Genomic DNA, 22,269 nt, shown 5'->3' on the forward strand with positions numbered 1-22,269 from the left:
TATTTCATCTCATCCCATGTGTTGATTGTGCTACTACCCAAGCTCATAAACCATCTCAAGGACGACTCCTTCAAGGTGGCAGGAAATTTTTTGAGTCTATGGGCATCTGTAGTATATTCAAAACTCCTACAGAGAACATCAAACTCAAACAGAAATGTATCTAGATCCTTTGTCACCAACCCATAAAATTTAGGGAGTGAAGATGTTGGAATGTTCTTGAGGTTAGCATTATCATGCTGATTAGAGATGGGAAACTCAAATGTTGGACTTGGTGGTGGTGGAGGATTATTCCCACCAGGAGGAGGATTCCCTTGCATTGGACTTGTGGGGATTGTTACTATAGGAAATTATTCTTCTTGTAGACCAAAAAGGAACTGAAGACTACCTTCCAAAAATTCAGATTCAGGGTGATTCAAATTCTGTGGGGCTTAGTAAAGTTCAGCAAAAGGATTTATATCTAGGTAATTATCTTCTACATGATTAGGATGAGTGGGCAGAAATCTACCTCTAGAGTCTCTTCTTATGTTATGCATGCAAATTCATTAAATTTTCAAACAATTAACTAGAAACTATAATAATCATAAAAGGTTCTTAGTTTGAAACCATCCCGGACAATGACGCCAAAATGTCTACTTCAACTATAATAATAATAACTCTAATTGAAATCTCAATCCGAAGTTTGGACATTCATCTGGTAAAGTTACTATTTTTATGGCTAGTGTTCATTTAGTTATCAACCTAGGGCCGTAAAACTTGAAATGGGTCTGCACTATATATGCACTAAGCTCCTTCAATGGCTATTTTGCATTGCTGCAGTAACTAACATTATGCAGGAAAAGAAAGGCAAGAATGGAAGTCATAGAAGGCTAAATGAAAGCTTATAAAAACTATGCTGGAATGATCTAATGTAAATAACAGAAATCACTCTATTCTGGCTTGGCTGTAGGAACAGTCAGCGGATTTTTTTCCAGTGGCTGTAGGAACAATCCAAGCATGAACTTCTACTGCAACTAAAGAAGAACTAATTTCAATGAACATAAGCACAGGATCACTCACCAAGTGGGCCCCCTTGGATGAGTGATATCAAGCTTCCAACAAAATACTTTTAACAAATCAGAACAACATATCTTTCATTCATTTCTTCCTGAAAATGATTACATGTTCTAAAAGAAAAACTCTGGAATGCTTGTCAAAATTCTCTTCTCTATTCCTTTATATTTTGTCTCTCCTCTAAGAAAAAAGAAGAGCTTATTATAAAGAAAAGGTCAACTACAATGGACAACTCAAATCACGCCCAGAAGAAGAGGTGGATGATTGACAGATGAAGAAGATAACTAGAGCTTGGCTACAGGAAATGTGGATCTAAACCGAACCACAGTCTTTGCACGCCGTAGTGATATTTTGTGAATTTAATGCCCACTTAGAGTTAAACTCCCATAGTGATGTATGGCTGCTCCAGTTATGCCATATCTTGTGCTCGCTCGGCTCCTCTTCAGTTTGATCTCCAGTTATCTCATACGTGATTCTTCATTCCTTAGGCGCGAAAGGAGAACATCCACCACAGCATCATTTATTAGCTACACTAAAACAAAAAAAACATACAAGGACATGCATACGTATTATACTTAATTAATACATTCATTAACTCACATATGACATTATCCCAAAATAATCCACATAACAATAGGAACAAATCACTTGGCTGCAGGAATAAATTGGCATCGCTGCAGGAATAGACCGACAAAGTTCAAACATGATTTCATAAGTTCAGGTTTAACACATGGAATACACATAGTCAATTCACAATATTTTACTACCACAATGCAGCCCAAAAGATGCCAAAAACCTAAGAGTTTTGATGATAAAAACATGACAAAGTATCAACTTATCAATAGGTATGAATCAAAGGGGGGGTGTACAGTACCCTTTTTCATTATGTCAAAGGGGGAGAAATCTACCAATATGAAGTCTTGTAGTAAGTTGACATCAATGCCAAATTGGGAGATTGTTGGTATTATTGGCATTAAGTTGTCATTGATGTCAACCGGTTTGGCAAGGTCATCGGTGAGTAAGAAGTGGTGACCGGTATAAGAAAAGTAATGCATATGATGTCAATCCACATGTGAGTAAGCAGATAGAAGAAAGGTTACTGGTACACATGAATTGTGTCATCTGTCGCTAAGGATTGTTGGTATTTTGGTATGGTTTTGTCATTGATGTCAACACCTACTAAATACACCTACTTTGGAGATCCAGCAACGTTCACTGGCAATCAGTAAATTGTTCAAAAAATCACCGGTATATGGTTAACCGGTACCTGCAATGACATGGAAGATACTTGGTAATATCGAAGACATCATGTGGACACTTTTCCTTGAAGTAATATCATTGGTATATTCTTATTTGCATATTTGCTTTTACTGGCAAATAGGTCCAGGTTATCTAGGGTTACACCGGCAGGTTTATCTTTTCTAGATTAGCATGGCATGCTATGAAGATAATTTATTATTGTTGTAAATGCATTAAGCCGACATATCTAATCGGTTATTGCATCAGATATTGTATTATTTGTAAAATGTTTTTATTGTAATATCTTGTAGAGCCGACCTACTAAAATTGGTCTTAGGGTATGGTATAAATGTAAGATCTTATTTGTAAGATCAAGTGTGAAAAATGCGAAAAAAGATTTAAGGAAGGATATATGCGAGATCAAGCAAAGATATACATGAAGACATCATTTGAAGGTGAAGTTAGGTTTTTGTAGAAGCATATCAGCATTACACCAGTATTGAATCCAGCATATGAAGATGCTATTTTGTGTAGTACATTCTCATTGGATTTAACCATCCAACTGTTGTCAGTGTGACTCCCATTTGTGTTTGAGCAGTGAGCTCTAGGCTGTTGGCCTTTCTGCATGTGCAGACCCCTCTTTGTACACTTACTATCTGTAGTAGTATCATCTAATTGTGGGTAAGGTTTCCCACCATGGTTTTTCCCCTTATAGGGTTTCCACGTACAAATATGTGTGTCATGTGTTGTGGATGAATTTATGTTTATGTTTCATGCATTAATTCTTACCGGTATAGCAATTGTCTGTTAACACTGTTTATCGGCATACTTAACTGTCTTACCAGTACTAAGCATTAAGTTGGTTAATAAGATTTTGGTTTGAATTTATTAGACAATTGATTCACCCCCCCCCCTCTTAGTTGTCCCCGGGACCTACAATTGGTATCACAGCCTAGTCCTCTTTTTTTGAAAGTTTAACAACTTGAGGAGATCCAATGTCTACTAATTATTTCAGAAAGGATAGTCCTAAACTTGATGGAACCAACTATGGAATATGGAAAATCAGAATGGAGACACATATGAATTGCATTGGTAAAGACATCTGGGAAACTACTAAGAATGGTTATACTGCTACTATAGTTGGTCAGCCTGCTCCTATTACTTTAGCTAAAGATGAAGAAAATGATTGCAAAGCAAGAGAAGCACTTTTGAGCGCATTATCATATCAACAAATCATGGGATTATCAGATAGATCTACTGCAAAATCTATTTGGGATCATTTGGAAACACTGAATGAAGGGGATTCCATAGTCAAAATTGTAAAACTTGAAAGCTTCCGAGTCAGGTATGAACATCTAAAAATGGAAGAAGATGAAAGAATTTCTGCTTTTATGGAAAGAGTAAATGAAATTGTTTTAGGTATCAAATGTTGTGGAGGAACCTTGAGTGAAGATGAGATTGTTTCAAAAATCTTAAGAAGTTTGCCACCAGCATATAAAATGAAGGTTACTGCTATTAATGAGTTGAGAACAATGCCTAATACATCAGTAACTAGGGATACATTGATTGGAAAACTTTTAGCTTTTGAAATTGAGGAATTTGGTCCTGTTGCTATAAAAACTGATTTGGCTTTCAAAGCATCAACATCATCTGCTCCATCTTTTGACAAATCAGACTAGAGAGCCTTTTATGCAAGAGAACTTAAAGAAACCAGGAAGGAGAATGAAGAGCTTGAAGAACTTGAAGCACTATTTGCAAGAAAAGTACCAAATGGTCCAATTGGAAGTAAGTATGAAGGTAAAGCACCCTTTAAATGTTTCAACTGCAATAAGATTGGTCATATGGCTTCAAGATGCCCTGACAAACATGATAGAATAAGAGAAGAAGCTAGAAGGACATATAAACCTAATCCTGAATATCAGAGATACAAATTTAAGAAAAACAAAGATAAATCTTGTTACATTACTGATGAAGGTGTGACTGATAATTCTGATGAGGATCCAACAGACAACAGATGGGTCTTTGTTGCTATAACAGAAGATCAACCTGTACCTATTGCTCCACCGGTAGAACAAGCCCTAGCAGCTAAAGTTGAATCAAAGGATGAATGGATTATTGACTCAGGATTCTCACATCACATGACTAGAGACAAAGGCAAATTCTTGAACTTTCAAGAATACAATGGAGGTTTAGTAAGATTCGAAGATGACAAAGCCTGTTCAATCAAAGGTAAGGGTTCAATATCTCTTGATGGTAAACATAATACTAACAATGTTTACTATGTTGAAGGATTAAAACATAATCTTTTAAGTGTTGGTCAATTAGTTGAGAAAGGTTTTCAGTTACAATTTAAAAATCGAAAATGCAAAATCATGAATAGAACTGGTTTGGAAATTGCAACCAATAATCAGACTAGAGGTAATATCTTTCATTTGAATAACAGTGAAAAGGCATGCTTAATTGCTCATATAGATGAAAGCTGGCTATGGCATAAAAGACTATGTCATGTAAATTTTGATTGCATGGTAAAAATCAGTACTTCTAAGGCAGTTAGAGATCTACCTAAAATTGTGAAACCTCATAATACAATTTGTAAGGAATGTCAATTTGGAAAACAGGTTAGAGCTAGTTTCAATAGTATTCCAGAAAAATCCAATAATGCTCTTGATTTAATTCACACTGATTTATGTGGTCCAACTAGAACTAAAAGTTAACAAGGTGACAAATATTTCATGCTAATTATTGATGATTATTCTAGAATGTGTTGGGTTACTTTTCTTAGAGAAAAATCAAAAGCACTTGGGAAGTTCAAACTATTCAAAGCAATGGTTGAAAATGAAACTGGTAAGAAAATTAAATGTTTAAGATCAGATCAAGGAGGAGAATTCACATCTAGAGATTTTAATACATTCTGTGAAGTAAATGGAATCAAAAGACAGTTATCAGCACCTCGGACACCTCAACAGAATGGAGTTGTTGAAAGGAAAAACAAAACTATTTTGGATGCAGCAAGAAGTATGTTATCAGAAGCAAATCTACCACATGTGTACTGGAGAGAGGCAGTAAGCATTGCTGTCTATACATTCAACAAAGTTCACATCAAAGGTGAAACTGGTAAGACCCCTCATGAACTATGGTTTGGTAATACTCCTACTCTTAAATATTTCATAATTTTTGGAAGTAAATGTTATATTAGAAGAGATGAGTATATTGGCAAGTTTGATCCTAGAAGTGATGAAGGCATATTTCTTGGTTATTCATCTAAGAGTAAAGCTTATAGATGCTTTAATAAAAGATTACAGAAAATTGTTGAGAGTACAAATGTAAAAATTGATGAACAATTCAGAGGAACTTCAAGGTATATAGACTCTGAACCGGTAACAGAAATTATGACAAATGAACCAACAGTAAATCCATCGGTACAGAATGATGATCCAATTACCCCAGTATCATCAGAGGATACCATAGTAATTGAAGAACAACAACACACTAAGACACCCCGGTATGTAAGACTGAATCATTTTGAAGATCAGATAATTGGAAGCAAATTTAAAGGAGTCATGACAAGAGGAAGATTGGAAAATGAAGAGGTATGTCTTATTTCTCAAATTGAACCATTATCTATCAATGAGGCATGTGAAGATAAATTTTGGATTAAAGCTATGGAAGAAGAATTAGGACAAATTGAGAAAAATAATACTTGGACATTAGTGCCCCGACCTGAAAATAAAAATGTAATTGGAACCAAATGGGTATTTAGAAACAAACTCAATGAAGATGGTAAGGTTGTCAAGAATAAAGCAAGACTAGTGTGTAAGGGATATTCTCAAAAAGAAGGAGTTGATTACAATGAAACCTTTGCACTGGTAGCCAGAATTGAGGCAGTAAGATTATTTTTGGCCTTTGCAACTCACAAGGATTACAAAGTTTATCAAATGGATATCAAATGTGCATTTTTGAATGGAGATCTTGAAGAAGAAGTTTATATTGAACAACCTGATGGATTTTCTTTGACAGATAACAATGATATGGTTTGCAGATTAAGAAAAGATCTGTATGGACTAAAACAAGCTCCAAGAGCTTGGTATGCAAGATTGGATAAGTATATTTTAAAAATTAGTTTTACTAAAGGAAATGCAGATAGCAATTGATATTACAAAGTAACTAATGATGACATTTTGATTATGGAAGTATTTGTTGATGATATAATCTTTGGAGGAGAAGATGGATTATGCAAAGAATTTTCTCTTAAAATGCAGCATGAATTTGAAATGTCCATGATTGGAGAAATAAAATTCTTTTTAGGATTGCAGATTTTACAAACTAATAAAGGCATATTTTTGAGTCAATCTAAGTACTTGAAAGAACTACTCAAGAAATTTGGGATGGAGAACTCTAAACCGGTAAGCACACCTATGACTACAAATGACAAATTATCTCAAAGGGATGAATCCACACCTGTTAATCCAACTAGATACAAATCTATGATAGGAGGTTTACTGTATTTGACACAAACCAGACTTGATATTATGAATGCAGTATGTATAGTTTCTAGATTTCAGAGTAATCCCAAAGAAAATCATGAATCAGCAGTAAAAAGGATTTTCCGGTACTTACAAGGCACAACAAATCTTGGATTATGGTATCCTAAAGATGAAAATTTTGATCTATATGCATACATAGATGCAAATTGGGCAGGAGATGTGGATGATAGAAAGAGCACCATTGGAGGAGCATTCTTTCTTGGAAAGAGATTAGTTTCTTGGTTAAGTAAGAAACAAAGTTGTACATCTTTATCAACAGCAGAATCAGAATATGTTGCAGCAGCAACAAACTGTACAAAAGTACTTTGGCTTAAGCAAATGTTGAAAGATATAAAGGTAAAATGCAAGGAACCTATTACTATATATTGTGATAACACTGCAATAATTGATATATCTAAGAATCTAGTATTACATTCTAAAACAAAACATGTCTCTATCAAACTGAATTTTCTAAGGGAAAAAGTTGAAGAAAAGGAAATAAAACTGGTCTATGTGAATACTAAAGAACATCTTGCAAATATTTTTACAAAACCTTTACCTAAGAAAACTTTTGAGTATCTCAGAGATCAGCTAAGAGTCTTACCTCCACTGGTAGAGACTTAGATAGTTGATGATTGTCATCAACCGACAGAATTAAATGGACAAATCTTTATTCTGGTATTTGATGAGAAAGCTACTTCAAAGGGGGAGTAGTTGGTATATTGAATTGGTTGGTATTTTGTATGAACTTGACCTTTTTTGTGACTTTGGCATTTGATGTCAAAGGGGGAGAGATATATGGAAAAACATTATGAAAAATGCATTATCTTTTTGAGGAGAAATTGGTATTGTAAATAAATCTTTGTATAAACACATATTACTCCCAGGGGGAGAATTGGTTTTTGTACTTGGCATTTCTATCTTGGCACTTTGATGGTTTTTCCATCTTGTGTTGCCATCAATGCCAAAGGGGGATATTGTTGGTATTTTGGTATGGTTTTGTCATTGATGTCAACACCTGCTAAATACACCTACTTTGGAGATCCAGCAATGTTCACTGGCAATCAGTAAACTGTTCAAACAATCATCGGTATACGGTTAACTGATAGGATATAATGGTCACAGGTACCTGCAATGACATGGAAGACACTTGGTAATGTCGAAGACATCATGTGGACACTTTTCCTTGAAGTAATATCATTGGTATATTCTTATTTGCATATTTGCTTTTATCGGCAAATAGGTCCAAGTTATCTAGGGTTACACTGACAGGTTTATCTTTTCCAGATTAGCATGGCATGCTATGAAGATAATTTATTATTATTGTAAATGCATTAAGCCGACATGTCTAATCGGTTATTGCATTGGATATTGTATTATTTGTAAAATGTTTTTATTGTAATATCTTGTAGAGCCGACCTACTAAAATTGGTCTTAGGGTATGGTATAAATGTAAGATCTTATTTGTAAGATCAAGTGTGAAAAATGCGAAAAAAGATTTAAGGAAGGATATATGCGAGATAAAGTAGAGATATACATGAAGACATCATTTGAAGGTGAAGTTAGGTTTTTGTAGAAGCATATCAGCATTACACCGGTACTGAATCCAACATATGAAGATGCTATTTTGTGCAATACATTCTCATTGGATTTAACCATCCAACTATAGTCAGTGTGACTCCCATTTGTGTTTGAGCAGTGAGCTCTAGGCTGTTGGCCTTTCTGCATGTGCAAACCCCTCTTTGTACACTTACTATCTGCAGTAGTATCATCTGATTGTGTGTAAGGTTTCCCACCATGGTTTTTCCCCTTACAATGTTTCCACGTACAAATATGTGTGTCATGTATTGTGGATGACTTTATGTTTATGTTTCATGCATTAATTCTTACCGGTACAGCAATTTTCTGTTAACACTGTTTACTGGCATACTTAACTATCTTACCGATACTAAGCATTAAGTTGGTTAATAAGATTTTGTTTTGAATTTATTAGACAACTAATTCACCCCCCCTCTCAGTTGTCCCCATGACCTACAAGGAAGGCTTACCGGTAAGGCATAAACCAGTATGAAGGTTGGATGTTTGTTTGTGATGAAGAGGCAGAATGTTATTTGAATCACAACAATACCTGATGATAAGAACAAAAAGAACAGCATGAAGTCATACTAGAAGGAAACATGAATTGTCGGGAGGATGTGTTGCTGGTAAAGAGGATTTTTGTTGGCTATACCGATAAGGTAAATTGAACCAGTAGTCAATCTTGGTCAATGAAGAATGTCAAACTGACATAGAAAACCAAGCAAAGGTGGATGTCAACAAACATGACAGTTGGAAGCTAGGTGGTGATATTGCATAGATCGGTGAAGTGTGCATCGGTGTAACAAGTCAACAAGTAGGTTGACTTTTATGAAGAACCAACAAGTCACGAAGGATGCCAGAGGATTGCGGCTTGAGGAAGACAAGTTGGAAAGCAACTAAACCTACTAGAAGATTTGATCTTCATACCCGTTTGCTAAAGGAAACAGTCAAGCCATTAATGGTGTATGATAGAGAAAAGCATAAAAGTATGGTGCAGACCTCCAGATTTAAAAAACGCACATTGGAAGACAAATAATTGGTGGTGTTGATCGATGACATGAATATCATATCCTTGGAAAAGAAGATCGAATCAAATCAAATATGGATCGAGCTGGTGAAGGCAAAACCTAACACAACACTATTTGAATGTAGTTTTTGGTGGGAACCTTAGACTATAAATATGTGAGCTTGAGACAAAAATTGATGATGCTTGATGTGAAGAAGGAAAGTGAAGAGATCTTGAGAAAAGAAAAAAGATCATCTTCCTTAGAATTTATTCTAAGAAATTTGCAGAGTGAGTTTGTAGGTGAACCAGTGAGAGGGTTTAACTGACAGAGACAGAGTACCGGTAAACTTTTGTAGGTCTAACAATTAAGCTAATCAGTGAGGTGTGATTGAGAAAGAAGGCATCCAAGTGTGACATAGTGTGTTGTGAGGCTGAGAGATAAAGAAGAGAGGCCAAGAATTAGAGACAGTAATCTGATAACTGGCAGTGTGAGATCCAGTGAAGAAGAGAAGTTTGTTAACCGACAGAAATCTATTGATCATGTTGTAGAGCTCATTTGCAACTAGATGTTATAACTATATCAAAATTGTATTTCAATATACATCACCAAGTTCGATCTTGGTGCAGGTATTGGTGATCCTTGGGTTGGTACCCTAAATTAGTAGGGTTTGGTGCTCCTTGCGTTGGATTGGAGCAGTAGCCTCCAACAGCATTTCTCACCGAGGTTTTTCCCATATTGGGTTTTCCTCATACATTTGGTGTTGTGGGTTGCATTTGTGCATCTATCTCTTTTGATATCTATATTTGTCTTACTGGTTCAATTGTTTAGTGCTTAGGATAATAACTACTATTCTAAGGTTGTAGTAAAAAGGAAAAGAATTTAGGACCCACTGATTCACCCCCCTCTTAGTGGTACATTGTGTTCAAGACACATAGATACAATCCTTCCCACTAGTGCTCAGCAACCCAGTGATGAAATACATAGATATACTTTCCCATTTTCTACTAGGAATTGACAGTGGTTGCAACAATCTAGTGGGGGTAGTGTACTCATCCTTGTTCCTCTGACAAACATGGCATTCCCTGATATACTTCACAACATCCTTTTTCAACCCTTTCCAAGAGAATCTCTCTCGGATCTTCCTATAAGTTTTGAAAAAACCTTGATGGCCAGCAAGAGGAATGTAATGAAAGGTTTGGAATACCTTCTCTTTCAACTTAGATTTGGGTAGAAGAAGGATCCCACCCTTGTACATAATTAGTCCATCAACCAATCTGTACTTTTCATCATGAAAAGTGCCCTCTATGATGTTGGTTGCAAACTAATTTTTGGCATAATAAGCAAGCAACAAGTCCCTCCAATCAGTTGTAAGCTCACTCATTGAGCTCAAATGGGGTCTCTAGGAAAGAGCATCTACCACTTTGTTGTTATTCCCTTTGACATACTCAATATCAAATTCATACACTTAAAGCTTACTAACCCACTTCTGTTGCCTTTCGTTTAAGTCTTTCTGGTGCATGAAGTGTTTAAGACTGTTATGATCAATCTTAACAACGAACTTACTCCCCACAAATACTGCCTAAACTTCGCAAGGGCATGCATTATGGAAAGAATCTCCTTGTCATATGTTGAATATAGCCTTTCAGGTCCTCTCAACTTCCTAATTCCAAAGACAATAGGATGCTTGTCTTGCATAAGAACTGCACCAACACCTTCTCTGGATGCATCACACTGCAGTTCAAAAGGCTTGGTGAAATCTGGTAAGGCCAAAACAGGGCATGAGCTCATGATCTCCTTGAACTATTCAAACATTGTTTGTGCCTTTTCTAACCACTCATTTAAGCTCCTTTCCTTGTAAGATCTGTGAGGGGGAAGCCAATTGAGAGTATCCCTTCACAAACCTATAGTAAAAACCACAAAGACCCAAGAATCCCTTCAAGTGTGTTATGTTCTTGGGAGGAGGCAAATCAATTATAGCTCTAATCTTTTTAGGGTCTACCTTCACACCTCCTACACTGATAATGTGACTAAGGTAGAGAAATTATTTCATTCCAAATTCACATTTGGACTCCTTTGCAAACAAGGATTCGGATTCCAGTATGCTCAACACTTCATCCAAATGTTGTAAGTTCTCCTTCCAAGACTTGTTGAATATGAGTATGTCATCAAAGAATATGAGCACAAACTTCCTCAACTATTTCTGGAATATTTTGTTCATGCATGACTCGAATGTGGCAGGGGCATTAGTCAAGCTAAAGGTCATGACTAGGAACTCAAAATGCCCAAAGTGGCATCTAAAAGCAGTCTTCTCTACATCTGATGCTCTCATCCAAATTTGATGATACCCCGATCTAAGATTGATTTTTTAGAAGAACACTGCACCATGTAGCTCATCAATGAGTTCATCAATTCTTGGGATAGGATATCAATTCTTAATAGTTTTCTGATTCAAGGCCCGATAGTCCACGCACATGTGCATGGTCCCATCCTTCTTTTTCACCAAGACCACAAGTGAAGCAAATGTACTCTTGCTTGGCCATATGTAACCCATATCAAGCATCTCCTGGATTGCTTTATCAATCTCATCCTTTTGCTTATTGGGGTAGTGGTAAGGAGTAGTCAGTACCGATTTTGATCCTTCTTCTAGCTCAATGATATGTTGAGTCCCTCTTTCAGGAGGTCTTCCAGGAGGAGGATTTTCAAACACCTTACTCCTCTTGGTAATCAAAGCTTGAATGTCTTTCGGATAGCTATGATTCTCTTCTAGTGATTAAGAAGGCATGACCTTGATCTCAAGAGGTCTATCAATTGGTGGTTTCCCAAACACCTTACTTTTTTCTGTAATCAATGCTTGAATGTCTATAGAGTAGCTACCCTTGTCTTCCAATGGATTTGATGACATTATCACACTATGTTGCCCACTCCACTTGATCATGACAGATCAACCTCTCCATCCTCGTCAATGAAACAACTCTAAGTCCTCCATTTGACATTCCTCTCAATACCACCTTCTTCCCATCAAACATGAATTTCAGCTCCATGGTTTGCAAATTTAATGTGATCTCACCAAGAGATCTCAACCACTGAATCCCAAGGATTGCATCATCAATCCCTCAAATGCCAATCACAAAGAAATCATCTCAAATCTCATGGTTTCCCAACTTTGGAGACATGTTGGAAATCATTCAGTTACAAGATATAGTGGAGCCATCAGCTACCATGACTTTGAAGCCTTCTACTTCCTCCGCCACTAGCCCCCTCTTTGCAACAATTCTCTCATCAATGAAATTATGAGTTGCTCTGATACCACTGTAATATTCTCCTTAATTTTTTTTTATTTTTTCTATGGCGAGATCACAATCACACCAATCACCTGTTAGGGTTAGAATAATGAAATCCAAACAACTAAAGGGAACCCTACACCTTTTGATCACCGAGAGCCCAGACTAGGAAGGTGAGAGCATACGGTAGTAGGAGATTGTTAATAATAATTGATGTCATGGAAATGGGGACAAGGCAACAACAAAGTTCAATGTTAATAAGTTAGTTTCAACCATAAAAACAAAACAAAGAACTAAAAACCATTCCAAACATATCAAGAGAGATTTTAAAAAACATGAAAGAAGTTTAACAAAATAAAAGAAAGGAGAAGAGCCTCCCTAAGATGCTTCCATGATGCCTTTTGATGCTTCTCCCTTGTTTCTCTCCTCTCCAAGTCCCAAATGAGTGTAGCTCTCAGCTTTTAGCACTAGCCATGGATGCCATATGGAGATTCAAGATGGTTGAATATGATAAGCAAATACTATGCAAGAGTAGATAGTGATGCTATGAAAAAGCTCTATGCTAATGCCAGTATAACAACAATACTCTAAAAAATGCTTCCTTTTGCTTGAGGAGAAGGGTTCTATTTATAGAAGAAATGGGGAAATGAAGGGTTAAGATTGAATGGTTTAATCAAGGGCCAAGTTTGAAAGTTGGGGATCCATGTGCACAATTGGCACCAATAAAATGGTGACAAGTGTCAACATAGGATTGGGTTGAGAGAAGAGGTTGGAGGCATTAAAGGCCTGAGAAGACCTCATGGTTATCTAGAAGGTAAGGGTCAAGTCTAAATTAGGATTACCCACTGGATTAGGAGTTAATGCAAGGATAAACCTTTGTGCAAATGTTTAAGAGATAATCATGGTCAAAGCATTAATGGCCTGATGAGACCTTTGGGTTGGGTAGAGGTTGAGTCAAAACAAATGTTTTAACCATGTGGGAGGGTTGAATTAACCATTAATGGTTATTGGAGACTTTGGGGATTAAGTGGTTGAAGGTTGAAAGCCTTCAATGGTTATCAAAGACTTTGAGGGTTAATTTGTTGAACACACAAAGCATTAATTGCTTTTCAAAGACTTTGGAGTCTTTGAGAAGTGACTCCAATTTGCTTAGGAATGTGACAATATTTAGGGGATGGATTAGGCTAATTAGGAAGGGTTTAGAAGAATCTAGAAGGGGTTTAGGCATACAAGTGGATTTTGTAGGAAAATGCAAGTGGGAGAAATTTTGGTATTTTCAATTAAAATAAAATCATTTATTTCAATTAAATGGTGTAATTTGCATTTGGATAAATATTCAAATAAATATTAATTTATTTAAATGAGAAAAATGAAGATAAAGCATTAAAATGCTTGAAGACTTTGAGGGAAACCATTAAAGGCTTGAAAACTTTAAGGAAAACCATTAAAGTCTTAAGAAGACTATAGAAGGAAGCCATCAAGTATGAAGACTTTAAAGCCATCAAGTTTGAATACTTTAAGGGAAACCATTAAAGGTTTCAAGTGGGTGAGGATAAATAGGATTTTAAATAAATAATTTATTTAAAATAGTTGTGCAACTTGCTTTTGTAGGAAAATACAAGTGGGTGGAGGATAAAGGTGATTTTAAATAAATGATTTATTTAAAATAGTTGTGCAACTTGCATTTGTAGGAAAATGCAAGTGGGTAGAGGATAAAGGTGATTTAAATAAATGTTAATTTATTTAAATGTGAGAGGTGGGATTTTGGGGGATTTAAATAAATATTAATTTATTTAAATGTGAGAGGTGGGATTTTGGGGGATTTAAATAAATATTAATTTATTTAAATGTGAGAGAATATTTAATTAAATAAATATGATTTATTTATTTAATTAATGGTCTGAATTTGGTTAAGTGAATTAAATCAAATAAATTGAATAATTTATTTAATTAATAGGAGAAGAGGGTTAAGATGAATTAATTAAATATTAATTTAATTAATTATTGATTGATGGTTAAATAATCAAATAAATACTAAGTATTCATTTAATTAAGTGGACAGATTTATGTGACTACAATAATCTATTGAAGTGTTGAATACAATAATGGGTGACAAGTTAGCCCCTTCCAATTATCCAGTGGGTGAATCAAAAAGCCTAGTGGTAAACCAGCCAAGAGAACAACACTCCTAGAATATGAATCACTCAACTGCAATGTTTTAGCGGAAGGACTTAACACACCAAACAAGCTCAACTCAACCACTTATGTAGTGGGATGATCATTACAATAAATATCTCTCAACCACATATACAGCAAGAGGACCACTACAAACATATATCACTCGACTGCTTATGCAGCAAGAGGACTGAGTAACAAATATCAAAATATAGGCGACAAGCCAGCCTCTTACACTTTCCAGTAGGAATGCTTACAATCAATAAATGGTTAGTAGTACTACTACTTAACCTTACAATATAACATAGAGAGATAGAATAGAGAAGTAATGTTGTCCAATGTTGATAAATTTCTTCAAACAATTACTAACTCCCAAAAGATCCTTCAACATGAATTTATGAAATCCTAGAACCAATAACACACAGACCAACAGCTTCAAGAAACTAAGAAATGCTCAATTCTCTTTCCAAAATCACCTAAAAACACCCCAAATCACTCCCAGATCAACTAACCTACTCACACTATGAAAGACACACCCAAACACCAACTTCTGGAAATTTGCAATTTTATGATAGCAAGCTCATAAAATGTAAATTTAAAGAAAAACAGGTGTGAAGAAATGCCCCATAAAATGTAAATTTAATGGGTGGTATGCCCCCTCGAGGGATGGGCCGAATTTTTTTTGAAAAATCGGGCGATCTCTCGAAAAAGAATGAAAAGTGGAGGGGAGGTAGAATAGAAGAAATTAGAACTAATGATGAAAGAATGGGAGAAAATGGAGTGAATATGAAGAAACAACAAGCCAGCGAGTACCCTGAGGTCATGCAAGAGATACATAGCAGATGTAGTGTGGGGTTTTGATTGATGCTATACAATTGATCAAAATTGGTTGGACAATCTGGTGCAATCGGTTGAATTGCCCCGGTCAAGTCAAAGCGTGACAGTTGATGTCAGTTGGTCGCTTGGACATGATAAAGTCTGAGTAAGTGAATCAAAGTGACCTGATGGTGACCTAGACAATTGATGTAATTGCCCGATGAAGTCAAGGTATATGAAGCAAAATACTCGTTGAGACGTAGACAATTGATATAATTGTCCGTTGGATTGTGTTTGATTGGTTGATCAATTGATAGTGTGTGCGTGGGATGGATGGTTGTGGGGAATCATGGCAACCCCGTTGAGACTAGGTCATTGTGATAAATGCCTGATGTAGTCTAGGATTACCATAATCAATTACCTGTTGAGACCCGAAGATACTTGATCAGAGTATCTGTTGATAGTCTAGGTGTGTGGGAGTCGATGTATCTGTGTAGATAGAGTAACTGGCTTAATTTTGTGGATGAGTGAGGATGGGAAGCGATGAAGGGATTAGGATGATGTTGATGATCAAGATAGGGAGGGTGAGGGGGGATTTGATGTTAGATAGAAGATATGGAGGACTAGGATCGAGTCCTATGGAAGAAGATGAGTATGCATGATATGCATTATTATGACTACGTATGCATGATATGCAGCTATTATGAATGTATAGATGGGTGGAATGCAACAAAATGCAATATATACAAATGAGATGGAATGACGATCCATGGTGCTTTATTTTTCATCATTGAGCTTTAAAATGTTGTAAGAAAATACAAGCAACTTGACATAAAGATTCAAGATGACTAGAGTATTTCTTACATGGATTTGATATAGCAAGTTAATACAAGCAACTTGATATAATGGATCAAGTTGACCTGAGTATTGCTTGCGGAACAGACAAGGATTATCTCCGTTCATGCATGACTTGGATCGTCCTCCTTGATCTTAGGCTGATCATATCCTGAGACAAGTGCATACCGTATTAAGAAATAAAAACCTTTATCCAAATTGGATGAGGAGGAACCAAAGAATGAGCATTGTACCTGTAAACAAACACTATATACATAAAGAATAAAAGAATATGGATCCTTGGTAATGGTTCATGCTCATATGGTCGAGGTATACGCTGTAGTCAGCAAGCCGTAATGATCTATGACTATATTTGGCATAAGATTACATAGCTTAGTGAACTTCCCGCATAGACACCATTAGTACATGCCCCAGAACTTCATCGGAAATAATGCGCAAACGATACAAAACAATGCTGAAAGATCCCGATACAGATAAACAAATGAATTACTCACGAATCAACCAAGCATTTGATAGCTTAACATAATTTTCTTGTCAAAGAAAATGTCACTTTTGTATTTGTTTTGGTAAGGAATGATGCATCCTTGTTGAAGACAGTTTGATTGTTGATGTTGAGTGTGTGGTTGATTGGTAAATGGTCATTGTGTGAGTAGTTTGTCAATGTTTATTTTGGTATCTGCATGGATGGGTATGTACAAGGTGTTGCCATGTTTTTGTGTGATTTTTCAATGGTTTTGTCGATGTTTTTGGATTTTGAATTGTTTTGAATGTTTTTGGTATTTTTGCGAGATATTTTTGAATGTTTTTGGATTTTTGATGATTGTTTGAATGAAGAACTTAATGAATCATAAGACAATGTAGAATCCACTTCCATCAATAGGTTAAAGGCATTGCCCCCAGTTTTAGACATGACTATGAAAAATCGGGATGCAAGATGTATGGAGTACTATCATAATTGCAGAGGAATAGCAAGCCATGGTTGATGGATGGATGGATGTATGTATGAAGTAGATGTGATTGCAATGAGCCTGAAAGACAATGGAGCCATAGCCTTTATGAGTGGTGTTTGTTTTCCAAGTTTTCACCATCGTACTTACCCAAGGTGCCACCGGAGTGGTTGTTCACCGTTTGGATGCATGATTTTTCTTTACTTTTATTGAATGTTTTTGTATTTCTTCATGGACATTTTTCTGAATGTTTTTGGTATTTTCTGGTATGTAGGGGAGCCTGATGCTCTGTACAGCTTAGGTATAAAACCGTTTGAGGTGCATGCTGTTGATTGGATCTGCGAGTGGTTCTCCTTCTGATGTAGCCAATTGATATGCCCCGGACCCGAATACAGCAGTGACAACATATGGGCCTAGCCAGTTTGATTCAAACTTGCCCTGATGTTCTCTGTTTGGTTGGTTGCGAGGATTCTCTCGTAGAACAAGATCACCTACCTCAAATGTACGAGGTCTAACTCGGTGATTGTAGCTTCTGCTCATGCGCTGCTGATAGGCTTTGAGGTGATTGTATGCAGCTTGTCGTTTCTCATCAAGTAGTTCCAAGTCCTGAAGACGGGATACTCTATATGCTTCATCATCTATTAGATTATGCAAGGAAACCCGTAGTGATGGTATCTCAACCTCAATAGGTAAGATAGCTTCTGCACCATAGACCAATGAATAAGGAGTTGCACCTGTAGGGGTTCGAATGCTAGTTCGATATGCCCATAGTGCCGGATTTAGTTGAACATGCCAGTCACGGCCGGCATCATTGACTGTCTTCTTTAGGATCCTCAATATGTTTTTATTGGATGCTTCGGCCTGACCATTGCCTTGTGGGTAATAGGGAGTGGAAAAGCGGTGTTGGATATGAAATTTCTCACAAAGTTCACGGACATCCTGATTTTTGAAAGGAAGACCGTTATCTATGATGATGGACATGGGCACACCATACCGGCAGATGATGTAGTTGAGGATGAATGAGGCGATCTGCTTGCCGATGACTTGGGTAAGTGGAACAGCTTCGATCCACTTAGTGAAATATTCAGTGGCGGTAATAATGAATTTATGGCCATTGGATGAAGATGGATGAATCTTACCCACAAGGTCAAGGCCCCATTGACAGAAAGGCCATGGTGTCGTGATTGGTTGCAGTTCCTGGGCCGGTGCATGTATCAGGTCACCGTGAACTTGACATTTCTTGCATTTCCTGACAAAGTAGTAGGAATCCTTTTCCATAGATGGCCAATAGTATCCAGCTCGCATGAGTTTCTTGGCTAGTGATGGACCACTTGAGTGAGTCCTGCAAATTCCTTCATGTACCTCTTCCAAAGCCTTTGTTATCTCACCTTGTTCCAGACATCGAAGGAGAGTACCATCAAGACCGCGTCGGTATAGGGTTTCGGCAATAATGGTATATCGAGCAGTTTGGCGAATGAATGTTTTACGTTGGTTATTTGATTGGTTGGGAGGAAGGGTGTGATCGCGGAGATAGGTGTAGAACTCACCATACCATGGGGATTCAGAACCAACAAGGCGACATATCATTTCAGATTCGGGGATATCATAAGCGGGGATCCAAAGTTGTTCTACCAAGAACTCGTAGCGTGTTGAATTCTGTGGAAGATCTAGTAGAGATGCGATGGTAGCCATAGCGTCAGCAGCTCGATTCTGATCTCTTGGTATCTGCTCAAAAGTGATAGTAGTAAATGATGTCTTTAGATTGTCCACCATTTGCTTGTATGGCATGAGTTTATCATCTTTGGTCTGATACTCATCTGTTGCTTGTCGAATGACTAGTTGGGAATCGCCATATACTTGCAGTTCTTTTAATTTCCATTGTATGGCTAATCTGAGTCCTGTGATCAAGGCCTCATACTCTGCTATGTTGTTTGTGCATGGAAATGTGAGCCTGTAAGACTTCGGGATGCTATCACCTTGAGGTGTGATAAATAGAATGCCTGCCCCCGAGCCGTGCCTAGTGTATGAACCATCAAAGTATAATTTCCATGACTGTGCTTCTATAATCATGAATATCTCTTCATCTGGAAAATTGGAAATGAGAGGATGATCGCCTATGAGTGGTGCATCGGCCAATTGATCTGCAATGACCTGCCCTTTGATAGCTTTACGGTCCACATACTCGATGTCAAATTCACTTAGAATCATTACCCATTTGGCCAAGCGACCTGTCAATGCTGCTTTGCTAAGTAAATACTTGAGTGGATCAATCTTTGCAATGAGTTGCACCTTGTGTGTCAACAGATAGTATCGCAATTTAGTGGTTGCTAAGATTACTGCTAGGCAAGCTCGCTCAATAGGTGTGTAATTGAGTTCATAGCCAACCAGTGTGCGAGAGATGTAGTAAACAGCACACTCTTTGCCTTCTACATTATGTTGTGCCAATAATACACCTAATGTTGTACTTGTCGCTGAGATATAAAGTAACAACGGTCTACTTGGATCTGGTGGCATCAACAATGGTGGATTCATGAGATAGTCTTTAAGCTTCTGAAATGCTTGTTGGCATCTGGCATCCCACTGAAAGCGGATGTTCTTGTGTAGCAGGTGTGTGAATGGGTGACACTTATCAGCCAATTGTGCAATGAATCTGCGGATAGATTGAAGCCGTCCTTGTAGTGTTCTTAGCTGACTGATATTCTTTGGAGGTGGCATGTCCATGATTGCTTTAACCTTTGCTGGATCGACCTCAATGCCTTTGCTTGAGACAATGTATCCTAGAAGCTTCCCGGAGGTCACTCCAAAGACACATTTCTTTGGGTTGAGTCGAACATGGTATTGTTCCAGTCTATCAAAGATTTTATCTAAGATGTGAAGATGTCCTTCTCTAGTAAGTGATTTTGCTAGTAAATCATCCACATAATCTTCCATTATAGTATGCATCATGTCATGGAAGATGGTGGTCATTGCTCTTTGATAGGTCGCTCCTACATTCTTTAGACCAAAAGGCATTACATTCCAGCAGTATGTGCCCCATGGACATGTGAAGGCTATCTTATGTTGGTCCTCTGGTGCGATCTTTATTTGATTGTATCCTGAAAAGCCATCCATGAGTGAAAGCATGGCATGTCCTGCTGTCAAATCTACTATGATGTCGATATTTGGTAGAGGGAAGTCATCCTTAGGACATGCCTTATTCAGATCTCTGAAGTCTGTACAAATGCGGATGCCCCCTTTTGGTTTGCCAACTGGTACAATGTTGGAGATCCATTCTGCATAATCAATTGGTCTAATGAAACCAACATCCAGGAGTTTCTTGAGTTCTGTTTTGACTAGCACGACAATCTGAGGATGCATCTTACGAAGCTTCTGCTTGACAGGTTTGGCTCCTTTTGCTACTGTGAGATGATGCATGACTAAATCAGGATCAAGCCCAAGCATGTCTGCATATGACCATGCAAAGTTGATCTGACGCTGTTGGAAGAACTCTATAAATTGAGGCTATTCCTCTGGAGTGAGAAGAGATGCCAGATGTATGATATGAGGGTTTTCAGGAGTCCCCACATTGTATTCTTTAGTCTCCTCAATGAGAATCGTCGATCGTTCCTGTTGTGTACTAGCAGGGAGAATGTCAAACCCTTCATCCTCAAGTGCCTCAGAGAGGTTTTCACCGTTGGATACGCTCTTTCTTTTTACTTTTGTTGGATCAAACAGTGCCACAGTGTGGTTTTCACTGGAAGATCCATGTTTTAATGTTATATTTTTGCAGCTGAAGGGTTTGGCATCCGCCTCGAAGTATGCTGCGCTATTAAGTTCAATGGCAAATCCATCTTTGTGATCCCCGCTTGGTAGATTATCCCTTAATTCCAAAAAGTCAATGATAGCCTCATCGTTTTGGAAGAGGTCAAGACATGGGGGATTTGATTGGTTCCATTCAATGAGTTCAGGGTGGATAATGGGCATTACCTCATCGATTAAGTTAAGTTCGTTAGAGGTATCAGTGAGGGTTAAGACAGTGTGGTGAAGGTCGTTGATGGTACTTTCCCTGTCAGAATCAGGCGTAGGATGAGACGTAGGGTCTGTGGAAGATGTTTCCAGCTCAAGTACCCAAGTGGTCTTTATCTGTGCTTCTCCGTAAACAGGGATGTCTTTGCGTGGCGGAAGTGGTGATGTGTCTTCCTCATCTGAAGTGTTAAGCTGTACAGAATCAAATTCCCACTCATGTGAGTTGGTCTCTGAATCACTTTCCAGCATGCGATTGCTATACCATACTGGGATGTCGCTGGAGTTGAATACTGCAGGCGTGATCAGTTTATGTACCTTTGTAGTGATTGGTGCTACAAGAACTGTGATGGGGATTAAAGGATTTGTTACTGGAAGTATCGGCAGTGTTGACTTAGTGGCTTTTGTTGGAACGGCCGGTGCCATAGATGTTGCTGCGAGTTCCGATATAGTTGCTGCTATGAATGGTTTTATTGATGTGATGACTGTTGTGGATGGGATTACTGGTTCGATTGGTGGGATGTTTGGCACTGGTGATGGTTGCGGTGGAGTTGTGAGCCTCGGTGGGGTAGTGGGGATAGTGCTTGATGGTGCTTTGATTATAAAAGGTGTCCTCTTTGCAGTAGGTGGGCAAAATGGTTTATTGGGTTTGCCTTTGAATCTGAGTTTAGGAAGGATCTCTTTTTCAAAGCCTAGGCCGGTATTACCTTTGGGCTTGAATTCTGGTAGCAGAGGTTTGTGTCATCCTTATTTGTAGTATCCCAAAGCACTCTGACCATCATATCCCATTTTTTGC

This window comes from Cryptomeria japonica, chromosome 6 (assembly GCF_030272615.1).
Source record: "Cryptomeria japonica chromosome 6, Sugi_1.0, whole genome shotgun sequence".
Lineage (NCBI taxonomy): Eukaryota > Viridiplantae > Streptophyta > Pinopsida > Cupressales > Cupressaceae > Cryptomeria > Cryptomeria japonica.